This window comes from Meleagris gallopavo, chromosome 1, assembly GCF_905368555.1.
Source record: "Meleagris gallopavo chromosome 1, MGAL_WU_HG_1.1, whole genome shotgun sequence".
In the NCBI taxonomy this organism is placed as follows: domain Eukaryota; kingdom Metazoa; phylum Chordata; class Aves; order Galliformes; family Phasianidae; genus Meleagris; species Meleagris gallopavo.
In genome coordinates this window covers 65,701,983-65,721,165 of record NC_139404.1, presented here as the reverse complement: position 1 = coordinate 65,721,165, position 19,183 = coordinate 65,701,983, and the positions used below count along the sequence as shown (strand labels likewise).

Below are 19,183 nucleotides of genomic sequence, written 5' to 3'. Positions count from 1 at the left end.
TGTAAAAGTACAGGGCAGAGCTAGAAGAGCATTACAAAATGGATGGACATCAATTTGCAGATGTCTAGGGATGGGATAGATATGTATCTACCAAGTAGTCCGAAGAGGAAAACAGGTCAAGTTCACCTTCCCTCTCCTTCTCCCCAGTATTTTGTTGGATGTAACTTGGATCAGAGTTCGTTTCAGTGTTTGCAGACATGCTTTATTTTATTTTTCAGTTCACACCTAGTGGGAGTTATTCAAAGTAGAGCAGTTGGGATCCTAATATCCCCTACAAACTCGCAAAAAGTGCACATCACTATCCAAAATCTATGCAAGTTTTCAAAACTAACCACAAAATGAAGTAGTGCTTTTGTACAAACTCAATGAAAAGGGGGAGGTGGAAAATCTCAAGAAACTATCAGTTGTCAGGACTATGTCCTGAATTCAGTGAGGATAAGAAATCTGTGACAATAGTTTTTCTTTTAAATATCTATCTAAACCTCTAGCTTTAAATCTAGTCTCTAGACTTCTGGCTCAGACCCTTCAGAAAATATTTTAGCGCTTCCCTTCCTTGTGCCAGGCAAAATCAGGCACTGTTGTCTAATTTGCATTTCCAGAGAACCTATAACTGCAGTCTCTACAGTGAGTGTTAAAGTGCAGAGACATACAAAACAATTTTTATTATTCTTTTTTTTTTTTACAAATCTCAGAAAATATCCTGATTGAGTTTAGGTCAGCTCTTATTTTATGTGAACATACTGATTTCTTAAGCCAACATGGATCTTGGCTGTACTTTTCTATTGCGAAAACTAGCTGAACATATTTGCCAAGTTAGTGTCTGATGTGATCATAACAAACCAAGGGTGAATATTCTCTTAGATACCTTCCATTCACAACAGAACACTTCCTCCTTCAAGTCAAGGACAGCTTTACTTGAAGAGGGTCTAAATAATGGCCACAGGCTTTGTGTGTGGTAATTTATAGGCATTTAGGCCATTTGAAGTAGAGGATGTACTAAAGCTTTCCAAGCTGTGTAGCCCATCCTGTTCTGTTGTGGCCATTTCTTTTACCCGAGAAGGCTTTCTGCAAGATCAAGTTCCCAGCAGCCTTGGATCATTTTCTATCTTCTTTAACATCTAGATTTTTACTCTTGTGATATCACTGAAGGAAGAGAAGGATGGTAAGAGGACTTCTGTGGATTTCTAATACACAAAGGTGAGACATTTTACTTCTCTGTGTTCCTGAGATATTTCTATTTTGGATAGACAATGTCTAGCCAGGTCTTCTCTACTGTCATCAGGGAGGACCCTGCCAAAGGCTTCTGCTGTGAAAATGTTGGTGGAGATCGTGTGAGACTTCCAACTAAGATCCATGTGATACAAGGCCTTTTGTGCAATTGTTTAGGGCTCTTTGTAGATGGGAATATGGCAAATGTCATACAAGTGGCTCCTGTTTTCAACCTTTCATTCAAAATTGTCAGGATTGAAATTGCAAATATAACACTCATGTGAGAAACTGAAATGATTGAGGCCATAAGTGTCCAATATTTTGGCTTGCCTGGCCACGCAGAGCGAAGAAGAATTGTTTTGGGGTGCTTATATGTTGGTCACTCCAAAAGTAATGCCTCCTCTTTATTTCCATAGAAACTACAACAGCTACAATGAGCACAGTAATACTTTGATAGAGCAAATTCTCAGATACAAAAATCTATTCTTCAGCAGTGATGGTAGTCGCCATCATTAGCTCTGCATTTTTGTCTGCAAAAGCCCTTTGCTTGTCATGAAAGCCTCCATGCCTCACACATTAAACCTAGCAGAAGTGACCAGCTGTTGCTGGTACTGAAATGCACCACTCACCACCTCACTGTGCTCACATTCACTGTTTGGTCTCCATAAATGTTCTCCAGGCATTGATAAATGTCAATGGGTAGCATTTTTTCAACATGGAGAAATTCAGTGACATACCTTTGCTTCATACACACTTCCATGTCAGATGCCATTTTGTCAGACTGCCCTTCTGCTGCCATCTGTCACAGAACAACAAAATGTAGTGCAATATTAGTGGTAAGGTTCAACCTCTACTTCCATACTGCCAACATCTGCCTCTGATGTTGTGGGTCAACATAATAAAATAGAGGGCTTTACTTTTGGAGCAGTCCTCTTAAAATATATAATTTAGATAATGTATATAAGTAACAGTACATTTTAATTGATTTTTTTAATTATTATTAAAAGATAAACAAGAAGAGCAACAAAGCAGTAAAAGTAGTGGGATATTTGATCTTGTTTTTGTGGAACTAGCACATCAGTCTGGTCTGATGGCAGTAGTTGCAATTCTTAATGAGTTCTCAAGGTGATTGTCAGAGATTTTTGATTAAATTTTACTCGTCCTGTACTTCATCCTTGAAACAGTTGTTCACAAATGTACATACTGCCAAAAAGAAATGACACAGATAAGGTGTGACTGTGAAGGGTGGGATATTTCTCTCTTGTAAAATAGGGTTTATAAAAGTCCATTAAAGAGACATACATTCCATTTGAAATGTACATTCTGTACATTCCATTTGAAAATTTGTAGATAATGTATTTACTGTTGACTGAAAGTGGAGTTGCAAATATACCAGAAATTGATAATTTTTTTGCAATCTTGAAACCTGTTCTCAAATTCCTTTATCATAATGGAAAGTGTGGCTGCATATTTTTTCTGTTCACAGGATTGTGTTTAGCCAATGTATTAAAATGCATAACGTTATTTGCCATAATTTGAATTAGCACAGCATTGTTCCCTCTCATTGTTCTGGTTTCAGCCCAGATACGGTTAATAGCCAAATGTTTGGTTGTTGCTGAGTGATGGGTGCATGCTGGCTGCCATTGTAATGGCACAGGGCGGGAGGTGGGCTGCACTGCAAGCCATGCTGGGCTACATGCGGCCTGGAGGCCATGAGTTGGACATGACAGACTAAACCTACTGATATGACAGTGCTTTTGAACTCAACCCATCAGAAGGAGTTTTGGTTTATGTCTTAGGTCTCTTATGTCCTTGGAGAAAACCCTACTGCTCCCTCAGTGCTCAGAAAACTCTGTGATAATCATCAGGTTGACCCAAAGTATTTTGTCAGCAAGAATGAAGAAGTCCTAGTGAAATGTCTATATACACACCTTTTACTTGTTGCTCCAAAAACAAAGGATTTAGTTCATTCTCTGGGACTTTCTGTTGCATTTTTCCTGTCCAGAGTCCTTTGCTGGAGTCTCTCTCTGGTCTTGCTCCAGTTCCAGAAGAGTTACTGGAAGGGAACAAACTATATTGAATTTAGCGTAGCTGCTGATAACATTTCTAAGTGAGTAACCTATGCCTTGTTGGAAGTGTTGCTAGATGGGACTATAGAAAGATTTTGCTCCTTTCATGCATGCTAATACTGGAATCTTTGCAAAAAATACAGTAACAACTAACAGAATGTAAAATCTTTGTAAGTTATAACCTCTTTTACATTCAGATTTTAATGTATGTGGGAACTGATCTTAAAGGCAGAATATTTGATATTAATGTTGCTATTATAAATTATTATTCTGCAATCATTACCTTTTAAGAATGGGTTGATGATTTATGCTTTCCATATAAGCAGGGGTTTCTTTAAATGAAAAACAGTCAGTGAAAGTCAATCAGGTTTTGAACATATAAATTTAATCACTCATCACACAGTAACTGATAATCTCACACATAAATATGTCATATTACCTATTCATAGTTGCAAACTACATATGCCAAAAGAAATAGAATCCATACTTGGAGTTTAAAAAATTAATCAAGATTTAAAAAATACTCCTCAGTGTTCCTACATTCCAATAAAATCCTTGGCCACGACCTTATACTGAATCTTTTTCACTCTAGAGATTGCTTATTAATGGAGTTTAACAGTTTTGTTACTTGATACTGAAATATATTATAGTCTTGTGTGCTTCCTATCTTTGAAGACCAGAACTCTAATAGCTCTGGAATGAAAATGTTGCCACTTGCCCAGAACTCTGTCCTGCATTTTGGTCTCTTCACAAAATGGCACATATCTCCACCTTTCTCATTCTGTTTCATTACAAAACCTTTATTCCTGAGAAAATCAAAATAATATAATATCAATTCATTCCTTCTTCCACTCATACTGCCCCATCTTTCTGCATCTGTGCTTCATGAGCAGGAACAATCTACAGTCATTAACTAAATGCATGGATCTCATTAAATCACCTCATCTTAATGCGATCTGAGGAGCTCAGCACCCAGAGAGTTTGGAAGATGCAATGTGCAGTTCTAGGCTAGCAAAGCTAGAAGTGATGCACTCACAGCATCTCTCCTGCTGCAGAGCATTTTGGAAAGCAACATTGCCACCAACACTGTTAATCATCTTGACAGCACACCACTCCAAGGCACCAGCATTGCTTTTGGTGCTAGATTTAGCTCAAGGTTTTGTAAAACTTTCTATTGAAAAGTCTAAGTAACTTTACTACTTCTTAACTCCAACCATTATTCCATCCTCATCCTAGCATCTATTTTTTTAGGGGCTTGAAAAAGATGTTGCCCAGACCCAAGCCATTGCTACCACATTCTATTCCTGAAATATTTTTAAGTGCTGAGTAATGAGATTTCTGTGGATGCTCGTAACTTTCAATTGTTTAAAGACCCATTCTTTAGCTGTTTTGCAATGAGAAGACGGTCTCCGCCAAAAAAGCCTGTCAACTGAATTAGAAAAAACAGACAGGTCAAATGCTTAGATCTCAACATTTCTAAACTTTGAACTAAACAGGGCACAAAAGCTGTAAATCATGCAGACACTCACAGAATCACAGAATTGCCAGGGTTGGAAGGGACCTCAAGGATCATGAATCTCCAACCCCCCTGCCACATGCAGGGCCACCAAACTCCCCGTTTAATATTAGACCAGGTTGCCCTGGGCCCCATCCAATCTGGCCTTGAACACTTCCAGGGACAAGGCATCCACAACCTCTCTAGGCAGCCTGTTCCAGCACCTCACCACTCTCTCTGTAAAGAACTTCCCCCTGACATCCAACCTAAATCTTCCCTCCCTCAACTTAAAACCATTTCCCTTTGTCCTGCAGTTATCAGCCCTTTCAAAGAGTTGATTCCCCTCCTGTTTGTAGGCTCCCTTTAGGTACTGAAAGGCTGCAATGAGGTCACCCCACAGCCTTCTTTTCTCCAGGCTGAACAAGCCCAGCTCCCTCAGCCTGTCTTTGGAGGGGAGGTGCTCCAGCCCCCTGATCATCTTTGTCGCTCTTCTCTGGATCCTCTCCAACAGCTCTCTGTCTTTCTTGAACTGGGGGCTCCAGACCTGGACACAGTACTCCAGATGGAGCTCACAAGAGCAGAATAGAGAGGGACAATCACTTCCCTCTCCTTGCTGGCTACCCCTCTTCTGATGACGCCCAGGATATCATTTGCTTTCCAAGCTACAAGAGCATACTGCTGGCATGCTAAGTTTTTTATCTATCAGGACCCCCAGGTCCTTCTCTGCAGCGCTGCTCTCAAGGACCGCTCCTTCCAGTCTGTATGGATGCCTGGGATTCCTCTGGCTCAAGTGTAAAACCTTGCACTTTGCTGTGTTGAACCTCATTCATTTCAGCCAGGCCCACCTTTCAAGTCTGCTGAGGTCCCTCTGAATAGCATCCCTTCCTTCCACCATGTCAACCGCACGACTGAGCTTGGTGTCATCAACAAACTTGCTGAGGGTGCACTCGATTCTGTCATTGATGTCATTGATAAAGATGTTACAGAGCACTGGCCCCAAGACAGGCTCATGGGGGACGGCACTTGTTACCAGCTTCCACCTGGACATAGAGCCATTGATGACCACCCTGTCTGTAGCCTTTCAACCAGTTTCTTATCCATCGAGTGGTCCACCTATCAAATCCACATCTCTCCAATTTGGAGATAAGGATGTGGTGGGGGACCATGTCAAAGGCCTCGCTCGAGTCCTGGTAGATGACATAGGTCACCTTCCCCTTGTCCACTGATGCTGTCACTCCATCACAGAAGGCCACCAGACTGGTTAAGCATGAGCTTCCCCTGGTGAAGCCATGCTGGCTGCCTTGGAACACACGCTCATTCCTCATGTGATCAAGCACATCGTCCAGAAGGATCTGTTTCATGATCTTCCCAGGTACAGAGGTGAGACTCAACAGCCTGTAGTTCCCCGGGTCCTTCTTGCTCCCCTTCTTGTAAATGGGAGTGATGTGACCCTTCCTTCAGTCATCCGGGACTTCACCTGACAGCCATGACTTTTCAAATATGATGGAGAGCAGATTGGCAACCTCCTCAGCCAGCTCCTTCAGAACCCTGGAATGCACGCCATTTGGCCCTATAGACTTGTACACATTCAGTCTCATGAGGCGGTCTCAGACCTGCTCTGTCCTCACAGTGGGGGGGATTTACCACCCCAAACCCCATCTAGAGGTTTAGGGATGCAAGGCTCACTGATGTGAGAAATACTAGAATCCTGGCTGCCAGTGAAGACCGTGGCAAAGAACTCATTCAATATCTCAGCCTTCACTTTGTCCGTTGAAGCCAGTTCTCCTTTTACATTTACCAAAGGAGGTACACTCATTTTGGCCTATCTCTTCTGGCCAATGTACCTGCAGAATGTCTTCCTGTTGTTTTTCACATCCCTTGCCAAGTTCAGTTCTACCTGCACCTTGGCTTTCCTGATCCCATGTCTGCAAGTCTGGACAGCATCCTTGTATTCTTCCCAGGTGACACACCCTTGTTTCCAGAGCTTGTATGCACCTTCCTTTGCCCTCAGTGTGCCCAGCAGGTCTTTGCTGAGCCATGCTCGTTTCCTACCTCCTCTACCCACCTTCTTATTCAGAAGGATGGAGAGTCCTTGTGCTCTCAGAAAGGCATCCTTGAAGAGTAGCCTGCTCTCCTCAACATCTTTGTCTTTAAGGACAGCATCCCAGGGGATCTTAGTCAACAATCCATTGAACAGCTTAAAGATCGCTCTTCCAAAGTTCAGGCTCCTGACCCCACTCTTTCCAGGCCCACACTCCTTGAGATCACGAACTCGACCAGGGTATGGTCACTGCAGCCCAGGCTGCCTCCAACCTTAACGCCTTTAATGATCTTCTCTGCATTGGTGAGCACCAGGACCAGCAACACTTCACCTCTTGTTGGTCTGTCCAATACCTGGACCAGAAAGTTATCATCAGTGGATTCCAGGAACCTCCTGGACCTCTTGCAGCTCTCTGTGTGGTCTTTCCAACAGATATCTGGATGGTTGAAGTCCCCCATCAGGATGAGAGCCTGTGAGCATGATGCCTCCCGCATCTGAAGCGAGAAAGCCTTGTCAACAGTCTCCCCTTGATCAGGTAGCCTGTAGTATATCCCTATCACCACCTGGCCTTTATTAGTCCTGTCCCTAATTCTAACCCAGTGGCTCTCAATCTGTTCCTGACTGTTTCTTAGAGGGAGTTCCTCACAGTCTATCCACTCTTTGACATAGAGGGCAACTCCCCCACCCTTCCTACCTGCCTATCCCTTCTAAAAAGCCGATACCCCTCAGTGGTGGTATTCCAGTTATGGGAGTCATCCTACCATGTTTCCATGATAGCAACAAGGTCATAACTTTCCAAGTGCATCATGGTTTCCAACTCATCCTGCTTATTTCCTAGGCTGTGTGCATTGGTATAAAGGCACTTCATCTGGGGTTTCCATCTCACAGCCTTTATAGAGGATCTAAGATCCCCTAGAACAGCAGCATCCTCAGCATCTCCCTACCCTAGTCCATCCCTTTGTACTCCACTGTCTTCACCCATCAAGGTTGGTACGAGCCCTTGAACGACCTGCTCAACCCCAGTGGTCCTCGTTTTGTCCCCTTTCCCCTTCATACCTAGTTTAAAGATCTTTCAATGAGTCCCACCAGGTCCTCGGCTAAGATCATCTTACCCCTTGGAAACAGGCTACTTCCATCTGCAGCCATCATGCCAGGTGCCAAGTAAATTGTCCTGTGGTCAAAAAAAAAAAAAAAAAAAAAAAAAAAAAAAAAAAATTCCTGTGTTTGCATTAACTTCTAAGCCATTTATTTATGAGGTAGGTTTTTTGAATCCTCTCAGTATTTTTCTCTGTCACTGAAGGTATAGAAGAAAAAATTACCTGCATGCCCGCTCCATCAACTACCCACCCCAGTCCCCTGAAGTCTTTCTTGATAGTCCTCAGGCTTTTCTCAGCAACTTTGTCACTATCAGCCTGAACTATCAATAAGGAGTAATAATCAGAAGGGCGAATCAGTCCAGGAAGTTTCCTAGAAATGTCCCTGACTTGTTCCCCAGGGAGGCAGCACACCTCCCTACGGGTGGGGTCAGGCCAACATATAGGGCCTTCCGTTCCCCTCAGCAGGGAGTCACCTATGACAACTACCCTTCTGTCCTTCTGGGTGGAGGCAGTCTTGAGGCACAGGGTCGACTGCTTCACCCTAGGCAACCTCACAGGTGGACCTCCTTCCACACCCTCATTGACTTTTCCCTCGAGTTCAAACTCATTGCACTGAGGCACCTGGGGAGCCAAGGATGGTCGGGATGGGGGATGCCCACTTCGCCAAGCCGGTATCTGTTTCCACTGCTTCTCCTTCCTCAAACTGTTGCTAAGTGAAGGAGAGGACAGGAGGCTCAGTGCAGCACTGTCTGCCTTCCAGTTCCCCTCTCCCACCTGTTTGCAAAGCGGCAGAGGGTGACGTGCTCCATGTGGAGCCTCAGTTGTATGCCAAGATCTCGGAGCTGATAGGGACTGGCACCACCAATCAATCTCCCTCTCACATTCCTTTATGGTCCTCAGCCTCTCCACCTCCTCCTTCAGGTCAACCACAAGGCTGAGTAAGCCATTTAGCTGGTCACATCTTACACAAGAGCTGTCTCCATCGCCTGGCACTGCAAAGGCCAGATTCTAGCACTTATCATAGCCAGTGACCTGCATACTAGCATCTTGTGTTGGCACCTCAGTCTGAGTCTCCACATTCTTCTTGGCTGCAGACTTTTGCATGAACATGGGACCTCTGGGTCTCCACAACTTTTGTGACGGTAGCCTTCCACCAGGGTGCAGCTATGGCAAACCAGCAGGCTCACTAACACTACCAGATAGCCTTAATGGGGTGTGACTGATCAGCCCTGCCCTTCTGCCAGTAGTGCTGGCTCTGCCCTCGCCCCGTTGCCGGGTCGTTAACAGGAGCCCCTGCACTTATCTCTCACTTGACAGTGATAACAACCCTCCTTGCTGTGTAGTCCCGTGAATGGGCGGCTTACAATGTCTTCTCGTTAAAACAGTCCAGGTGATTCACACACCCCGACTCCTCCTGTCTGTCTCCGGTGGACAGCAATACTCCCGCAGGCTTTCTCTTGGCAGGGGTTGTGGATGCAGAGCCGTTGCCCTGGCACACCCACCTCACGTCAGCTGCTCTCGCGAGATTTGCCCGGCTGCTCTGTAGTCTTGGGGATCCCTGGATGAGGGAAGGGATCGAAGCCCTCCAGTACCTGGCGATCAGTCGCTGTGGTTGTGACTGGGACAGCTCCGAAGCAGCTAACCTCGGCGAACAAGCTGGTGACACTCCTGAGCTTTGTGGACGTATTTTTGCAATGTTCTACCAGAGCCTATTAGATCAGGTATTTTTGGACTTGATCTTGGAAAAAATGAACTTGAAGAAATATTATAGTAAACCAGGACAGAAGGCTAAAGCTAAAATAACCGGGAACACTATGGCAAGGAGGTCTTCTAATGGTATATTTTACACTGCTTTATATGGATAATCTTTGGCTGGTAGAGTACAAGACGAAAAAGCTTGACGCTGAGAGGCATGTAAGGAACCAAAGCATAGAATCTCTGCAGAACTGCTCAGAGGGAAAAAAAAAAAAAAAAAGAAAAAAAAAGTTACAAGTAGTTTGGCAAGTGATTGGGCAGTAAAGCAGTAAAGTCATAGTAAAATTATGTGAGATGATGTCTGGAAGACTGAAGGGAAATCAGCAAGCTGGGAGAAGCTATGCCCATCCAAAGCAGCAGCATACAAAGAGACAATGGTACTAGGAAAAATTATAGTATGTTTGAGAGACTGTGTCTGCTTCTGCTGCATGGAAAATAGTAGCTGTCAGAGAAAGAGATCTGTGCAAGCAGGGAAAAGAGCAGGTGACTGAGAGAGTTGTAGCCAGCAAAGATAAACTGACACCTATTGTATTATGGGATCTACTGAACCAAGCAGTCTGCAGCAGAACAGGAAAAAGCTCCGTGCTGATTAAACTGCTCTGCAGTGCAGAAAGAGATGTAAACATTTTTGGAAATATGCAACAAACTGTATACACTATCTCCTGGGTACTTCTCTGCTACATTTGTTTAGGAGAGGTTATCTTTACAGTATCAGGAGTGCATTCTTTTCTCACTAAATGCTGATATAGTGGACCCCTGCAGTCTTGGCTTGGACATGGAAGGGGCAAACAAAGAACACATAGAATAGTGCACCTGTACCAAGAACAAAGAAGGATGGTAGTGTCTTAACAAAAAGTACATGTAATGGTGCAAATCTGTTGCTTTCATCATGATATGCTTCTCTTCCTCAATGCTTTTATTAAAAATGAACACACTGTCTACTAGCAAAGAAATGAAGGGAGTGTATGCTGCAGTTTTTTCTGAAGTGTTTCTTTGGTATGCAGTGTCACTAACTCGAGCAATCACAGTGCTGCAAGTCAGAACTGGAAGCTGACCCACCTAAAAATTTCAAGGCTAATTTAAAAACGTCATGAGTGTTTCACAGTCTTAGCTCAGGATTTTTGTGTATTTGTCTTCTTTGTATATAATTTTCAGCATTCTTTTAGATCAACTTGTAGTCTTTCGGTCTAAATTTTAGAGCTAAATTTTCGAGCTAAAAATCTAGCATTTAAAAAAAAAAAAAAAAAAAAGAAAGAAAGAAAGAAAGAAAGCATAGATCTTTCTATCGTTTTCCAGAACGCAGAGCTTGAAGTTTTACATCAAAAGCATTGTCAGAAAAACTTATGCCCTTCTTAGGGATGTCCTGCCTGCTGAGGCCATGTTGTGCTGGACACTGCTGCAGGGCAATGCAGAGGTGGCTGGCACACAGCTCTCTGTCCCCTTTGGCTTCCAATCTGCCCCTGGCTGCTTTCCCCCACCAATAGCCAGTCATATCCCTGCTTTGCCTAGTCTTGCCAAGAAAATAACAACACAGCTTCCGAAAACAGATGTGGGGTTATTTTTTTTTTCTTTCTGTTTTACAGTAAGAATGAGTGGACTGAAGTGACTCATACCACTTGTCCCTTGTGTCTGCAGCCATACGGTCCTTGCAGGACATCCTTCTGAGCACCGCAAGACCAATGCAATATTGGGCCTGTTTGTCTCTCAGATGCACTCTTCCTTCTCTCTGTGTCCTGGCCAGCACAGGCCCTATTTCTGTTGTCTCCTTGCTCCTGACAGATCAGTTTTTAATCAGGAGATCTCTTGGCTAGGGCAGCTCTGAACTCCCCATGTCGCTTCACCAGTGACGAGGACATGCCCTGTAGTCTGGATGTGCAAGATGAGGGATTTGGGGATGAAAGCACTATGGGGATGAGCATCCAGACAGCACACCCTCCATGCCTGGGAAGGACGGAGAGCCAGAGGTGTGCTTCTGAGTCACCACGTTCCCCGGACTCCTCTGGACCAGGCACAGCTTAGTCACCACTGCTTGCCTGGAGCCATGCCCAGCTGCTTTCTCAGCTGCTGGCGGCACCATGCCTGTTTTCCCTGGGAAACCCAGGAGGAAACCTCCTGCTCTTGTGCTGGAGGAGCAATGGCTGTGGGCCCAAGCAGGCCGCACTTTGATTCTGGAGATGCTGGCATCCGCCTACCCAAATCTCAGGCTTCACTCAGGATCACTCCCCTGTATGTGAGACTGAGCCCCACCTCGCTGCATGGGCCTTCCCTCAAGGGGCACACACAACAGGTGTTGGCAGGGCAGCAGGGGCCTGGCCAGAGCAGCTTGTGTGAGTCCCCCGCATGGACTGTGAAAAACCCATCTCACCAGGAAACTCGTAGTGAGCTGTGGGAGAATTTGGCACGGGAGACTGGCGTGGAAAATATTAACAGCCTGTAAGAAAGTCTGGCTTGTGCTGCTGTGGGGAGATCAGCAACTGGCAGGGATACAATTCATGAAGGAAACTCCTGAGCTGCTCTGTGAGAGGGCCGCTCTGGAACTATGCATTGAGATGGGAGTTATTGCAAAATAGCGTAAGCTTTTGCGATTGCCCAGAGACGCTGGCCACAGCCAAGTTGCAAAAGAGCACTCCAGTAACTACTTCTGCAGGCCAAAAAAGTCACATAAAAAAAAAAACAACAAAATAAACCAGAAAAAAAAAAATAAAAAAGGGAAGCAAGCTCAGCTCCGTAAAGATGGCTTAGAGAGAAAACCCTGTTAGAAAACTGGCACTTACACAGTGAAATTGAACACAAATGAAAAACAGTGTTCCTCTCCCTACCCTGCTCTGTTCAGCAGGTGTGAAGGACATGGTTTCAAAGGCATTTGGCTTTGGCCTGGTTCTGAAGTCACATGAAATCTTACTATGATTTTTGAAGGGAAAGTGTAGCACGTTTTTAAAAAGCATCACTCCAAATCATTTGAGCCATAAACCATCCATTAAAGCTTTCATGACATTTATATTCCTTCAAAAGTCACTTTGGTACTGAGAGATGTCTCATTTGGCTACATTTGCTTCTGGACTCCAATTGGGCAGCTCAGCTGAAGTTGGCTATGGCAGCAAAACACCTTCCTTCTCCAGCTCCATGGGGGTCACTCTAGTGGAAAGGGCCTTGCAGTCACCCTTACAACATCGTAACTTGCATCAAAATGTGCGGAGGCAAGAGGAAGATGATAGCATTTTCCATTAGCACACCAGGCTGTGAGCTGCCATGGATGAGGAGCACGTATCCTACAGGCTCCTTGGTGGCTGGTGACCTTTGGCAAGGGGTATGTCTGGCAGTGGTGGCAACTGCTTTGGCAGCATCCAGTCCAAAAATAATTGTGATCTGTTTTTTCCTGTGATGTGTTGAGGAAGGATATGCTGCTGTAGCTGTTTGAGTCTGACCACCATCATCATTTTGCTTTTAATCAAGGGAGCAATGCAGTCAGATATTTGAGCTTTCTGAAAAATTTAGTATTGCTTTTACTTTTAGAATCTGACTTAGAACCTTCCTGTTTGGCTAAGGCCAAATATTATCAACGTATACAAAATGTTTACATATAAAAATGTTTACATATAAAAATTTAAATGTTTGAGTTATTTTCCTCCTTCTGTTCTGTTATACTTTTGTTGCAGTTACTAAGGCTTTTGCTGGTTGCAGATGACTTTGTCAATATGAAAGTTTTAATTTATGGATAGTTTGAGGTGAGAGGAGTTTTTAAAATCCTCATGTGATCTGATGGTTTACGAGTGCTCCATGCACATTAAGTAAATTTGAAAATTAGAAATTGTGAGTGGTAAAGTTAAATGTAAAGACCAACAAGCCAAAACTGTTAACAGGAATGCTGGGACACTGATGAAAAAAACTTGTCTGGCTATAGTCACTTGGTGTGCTAATAGGAATTTTAACAGTATTTTCAATACTAGACTAATTAAGATTTTGTTAGGTAATGCTAATAGACATTGAGCCAGAACTTTATTTATCTTAAAGAGCACAGCAGTTATCCAATGTATGGTATGCTCTCCTAACTTCAAATCTGAGACTGAGGGAAGAAGCCAAGCCTGGATTGCTGCTGTACCTAGTGAACACTGTGCTAAGCCAGCTCCTTGTAGTTGTTTTACATTTCCCTGGAGCATATATATGTTGTAATCCAGTGATGAGGTGATGTACAGGTACTCATATCCTCTTTCATTTTGGGTGCAATATCTCCTACATTTAAGGGTCTAATTTGCAGAGAAGGAGCATGGTGATAGTATGTGCATCCTGCAATTGATTCCTCGGAAAAATAAACCCATAGATAGATACTTATTTTGCTAACACCTTTGTGGTGAATACATTACAGGCTTCCCAGCATCTTGAGAGGCTGACTACCGGCTGTAAGCTCTCATGTTTGCAGTGCTGCATGGAGAAGCCAATGTGTGAATGCACCTCAGTCAGCCTTAGTGCATATTCAGCAAGGTCAGCTCAAACTGTCATCAGCAGATTAAACTAATCTGTGTAATTTAGTGCTGAACCAAATGATAACTGCTCATATACTTGCTACCACCGGATCTGCTGTGGGATTGGTCATAACCAGAAGAATAATGGCAACAAGAAGGTAGGGAGCATTAACATCTTAAGTATCACTGACATTGATAAATTACGTCAAGACATAGCCTAAAGAATTTCTGTACAACAGCCATATCTACTGGTGACCCTCTCCGAATATACAGAGTTCAATGTGGATTATGCCATCTGTCTCCTCTACCTGCTACTTTGCACCCTCCTTATATCTGAGAAGATGTCAGGGATGGGGAACAGATATTGGTCAGCTTCCTCTGTGCTCTCCAGTGAGCAAGTATATGGATTAGGTAATGCAAATACCTGTTCTTTACCAGCCACTCTTTTTCATCTGCAGAGAAACTACAGATCATGAAAGTGAAGAAGTATTCTCCGTTACTATTACTAGTGAAGACAACTTGCGGTTAAGGATCGAATACTATTTGATTAATTTTGAGTGAACTAAGGACCTGTCTGAATGCAATAGCAAAAGTTCATACACTTCTTATCATGCATTTTTGTAGCCTCAAGGACACTTTAAATAATTGGTTTGGTCCAGTTCACAAGACTGCCACAATCCAAGAGTAAAACACACACATGACTAACCATGTACATGTAAATAGTCTACTTGAATTTAAAGGGCATATTTAATTTCTGTGCCCAATCCTTTCCAAAGTGGTGCTTATGTTCATTTTCTTTCTGGTAATCAGGGGCTAACAGATAACTGTAGTTTGCAGATCAAATCCTAGGAATAATGGTAAAGTCAAGTTATGTCTGACTACAGTGAGAGAAGTTGTTTCTTTCAACAAAATTCACTGAACAACTGAGAATCAGTACTAATTTAGATTTGTTTGAGGGAAACAAGATGGTAGAAAATAACCCTTGGAAAGAGTGACCATTAGTTGCTCCCACTTAAATGGCAGGATAAATGAAGGTTCACAGGTTGAGTTCAAAAAGACAAACTCAAATAAATGTAGTTTTTGAAATAGATTGTGATGAAAAGTTATGGATTTGAATACAGAAGAACTTTAGAATTTCTTCAATCCACATTTCAAAACTTGGTGAAGAATTTGTATCTCAGTGACAGGGGAAATATCCAACAAAAACTGTACCGAAAATACTTGCATAGAAGAAATAGGGAAAAAAACTAAAAGGACTGAAAAGAAATGAATAGGCAAGAAAACTATTTCTTTAAAGTTCAGGAGTTGTATTGGTAAAACAAGAATTGCCATCAGTAAAGCTACTGCGTGCTTTGCAAAGAATAGTAGAAAAACAGAGCTTTTTATTTTGTTTCTTTTTTTTTTTCCCTCAGGCATATAGATAGGAAGGAGCAAATATAACTATAATAGCATGGGATAGAGAAGAACAGTGGGGTTACTAAGTTTGCCTTTTGCCATTAACATAGTAATATTGAATACAGAAAGCAAAGACAGGTCAGCTAATAGGAATAAAATATGTAAATGAAAGTGGAAATAATGATCACAGGCAAGGGCAGCAACAATGCTCAAAGAGTTTAACTCATTGTAGTGGTATCAGCTAACTTCCACTCCAATCCTTTGAAGAAACATTGTCTGATTTCTGATGTGATGTGGCAGAAACAGCTACCAAGTGAAGATAGTACTGTGTGAGAATAGAATAACTGTACACAAACACTCACACTTATACTTGTAGATTTACATAAACATATGATTACATATAGGTTTGAAATATATGTGTTTTTAAGAGTTGGAAAACTATTTGAACAACTATAAACATGCTTCTTTGCCATTAGTTTTGAGTAAGGCTTAAAAGCAAAGTTTGTAAAATACAATAAATGTATGGGATAAAAGGAAAGTAACATAGAATACAACACGGGTTTACAAAAGATTTGCCATATTAAACTGATAGCTTTCTTTCATAAAATAGCTGGTGTTCCAAACAAAAAAAAGTGGTATATCCAATTTGTTTGGGCTGATACATAGTACTGCAGTAAGAAATTATGTCTTCATTAAAATTGTTGAATTTTTTTTCTTTTTTTCAACTGGAGAAAGGTGGACTAACAGTAGAACAGTAAACTTAAAAAAAGAAAATAATAAAGTAAGGAATTCAGTGCATGAGAAATAAAAGGCATAGAGGTTGAAGGAAACAATAAATAATTCCAATGAAAAATGTTGCAGTGAAACTTGCTGATGAAAAAAAATGGAAACATCTTACAGCCAGAACAAGGTCATGAAGGCTACGGTAGCTAGATATGGAATAAAGCTGAACACTAGAAAAAGTAAGCTCATAAAAGGTGTCCCAGCTGTCATGTGGAAACACCTGTGGACTACAAACCATCTGTATAAGGAGTTTATGCAAAAGGTAAAAATGGTTTTAACACATAATAAGAGTAGTATTTGCCATAGGAACAGCAAAGGATTTATTCCACAGCTGAGGCTCTGGGGAATCTCAGCCTGGAGTGCCTTATGATCTCTTTTGTCTCTACTGAGGAAAGAGTAACTCAAAGTGGAGCAGATGCACATGGAAACTGAGACTCTGTCTTAAAAGAGCAAAAGATGGTTGTCTGTTTTGCTCAGTCAGATGAAGGCAGAGTCACAGAGTCATAGAATGGTTTGGTTGGAAGGAACCTTTAAGATTATCTAGTTCAAACCCCCTGCAATAGGCAGAGACATCTTCCTCTAGACCAGGTTGCTCAAAGCCCCATCCAGCCTGGCCTTGAGTACTTCCAGGGAGGGGGCATCCACAGCCTCTCTGGGCAGCCTGCTCCACTGTATCACAACCCTCACTGTAAGGTCCCCCCAGAGGTTTCTCTTCTCTGGGCTGAAGAGTCCTAACTCTCTCAGCCTGCTCCTGTAGGATAGGTGCTCCAGCTCTGATCATCTTTCTGTCCCTCCTCTGGAACCACTTCAACAGCTCAGTGACCTTCTTGTGTTAGGGGCCCCAGAGCTGGACACAGTACTGCAGGTGGGGTCTCATGAGGGCAGAATCATGATGGTCAGAATCCCCTCCCTCATCCTGCTGGTCACACCTCTCTTGATACAACCCAAGATATGGTTGGCCTTCTGGGCTGCAAGTGCACACTCCTGTCTCTGTTGATTTCTTCATCAACCAACAGCCCCAAATCCTTCTCCTCAGGGCTACTCTCAAGCCATTCTCCATCCAGCCTGTATCTATCTGTGCTTGGGATTGCCCTGACCCAGATGCAGGACCTTGCATTTGGCCTTGCTGAACTTCATGAGGTTGGCATGCACTCACCTCACAAGCTCATCCAGATCCCTCTGGATGGTATCCCTTTCCTCTAGCATGTCAACTGCACCATTCAGCTTGGTGTTATCTGCAAATTTCCTGAGAGTGCACTTGATCCCATTGTCCATATTGCCTACAGATAAGTAAAATAGCACTGGTCCCTGAGGAACACCACTCATCACTGGTCTCCACTTGGACACTGTGCTGCTGAGCGCAACTCTCTGAGTGTGACCATCTAGCCAACTCCTTATACAGTGAGTGGTCTATCCACCAAATTCATTTTTCTCCAATTTAGCAACAAGGATGTTGTACAGGTCAGTGTCAAACGCTCTGCTTAAGTCCAAGTAGATGATATCAGTTGCTCTTCCTTTATCCACTGACGCTCCTACTCCATCATAAAAGGCCACCAAATTTAGGCACTATTTGTCTTTGGTGAAGCCATGTTGATTACCACAAGGAAAAAGAACTATTTTTAAAATCAAGCCATCAGAAAGCCTAATGGCAGGGAGAAAAAGGAATTGCTCAAACAATCTCACAGTGTTAGCTTACAGACTGGTAACACAAACTGATTGTGACTAAGTACTTCATAGAAATTGAAGGAAAACAAAGAATGCAAGCACAAAAAGATTTGTATTAACAAAGGCAGGCACCCCAAATTGCTGTGCTGTTGAACAGTTGAATCTGGTGGGACTGGTTGGAGGAGTGAAGAGTAGAGAAACGTCTACCAGCTTTTCACAGATGTCTTGCAGTCCCAGTATCTTTAGAAAAAAGGTTGAATATCTCTCTTGTCTTCCAGACTTTACTTTTCTGTCCTTTCTCCAAAGTCCTCAGCTATCCTAGTTATGTGAAATAAATAGTGTAAAATTCACAATTTCATTAGGAAAAAAAAAAAAAAGTAGACCTAGATGTGATTTGGTAGATAAAACATGGATGGAGAAATTCCTATATTTTTTGTTGTTTTCATTTAAGATGTAAATATTTTAAGTAGGGGGTTTTGATTTATTTACATTTTTTAATTAAAAGAAAATTACAGATAAAAGATGCTATACCAATCATCTTCCTACAAAAGCAAAATATTGCAATGTAATTAAAAGGACTCCTCAAATTATAATTAGATTTGAAATTTAATTATGACTAGAATACTTCATCCTTATGCACAACTGACACCTTATTGATATATAACCTTTATTGTAATTTTATTACATTTCTACTCAGATCTTAATCTATGGACTAAATAAGATCATCAGATTTCTGTGAAGGCTTAGATTCAGGTGAAGAAAGCAACACAATATTTTCTTCTATATATTAGAATGTAATTCATTTGCGTATTTCTGTTGGATTTACTTTTTACTTGGGCTCGACTCTTTCAGTCAGAGAATTGGCCCCTTGTGTTCAATAACTGCAATACTTTGCCTTCAGCTATAAACTGTGAAAAAAGGAACAAATGCCAGCTGAGATGAAACTGGTTTAACTCCTTTTCCACCTAACATTACCATTTGGTTTGCTGCCTCCTGTTGCTAAATCTCATTGTAGCGATGTATCTGCATCTGCTCCACACACGTTTTTCTTGCTCAAATTATTTCAAATCCATGGAGACCTTCTGTAATCATCTCCATGTATGAGATCTTGAGTTCACTGTCAAATGTATTGCTGGGAAGAGCAATGCAAGCTGTTGAGTAGGCCACTGTCAGGTGCCTTTTTGATTGTTGTCTGATTTTGCTCAGAACTTTGC

The 19,183-nt window shown here is 42.4% G+C and overlaps 1 long non-coding RNA gene across 3 annotated transcripts in view; it reads left to right on the top strand.

Annotated features, from left to right (window-relative positions):
• The first annotated feature begins 625 nt into the window (after positions 1-625).
• The window catches only part of LOC146545379 (uncharacterized), a 113,226-nt gene continuing 94,668 nt past the window's right edge, over positions 626-19,183 (top strand). For all 3 annotated transcript variants that reach the window (XR_014885211.1, XR_014885210.1, XR_014885209.1), the window contains exon 1: positions 626-1,197. This is a non-coding gene — a long non-coding RNA (uncharacterized LOC146545379). The remainder of the gene's footprint in view (positions 1,198-19,183) is intronic.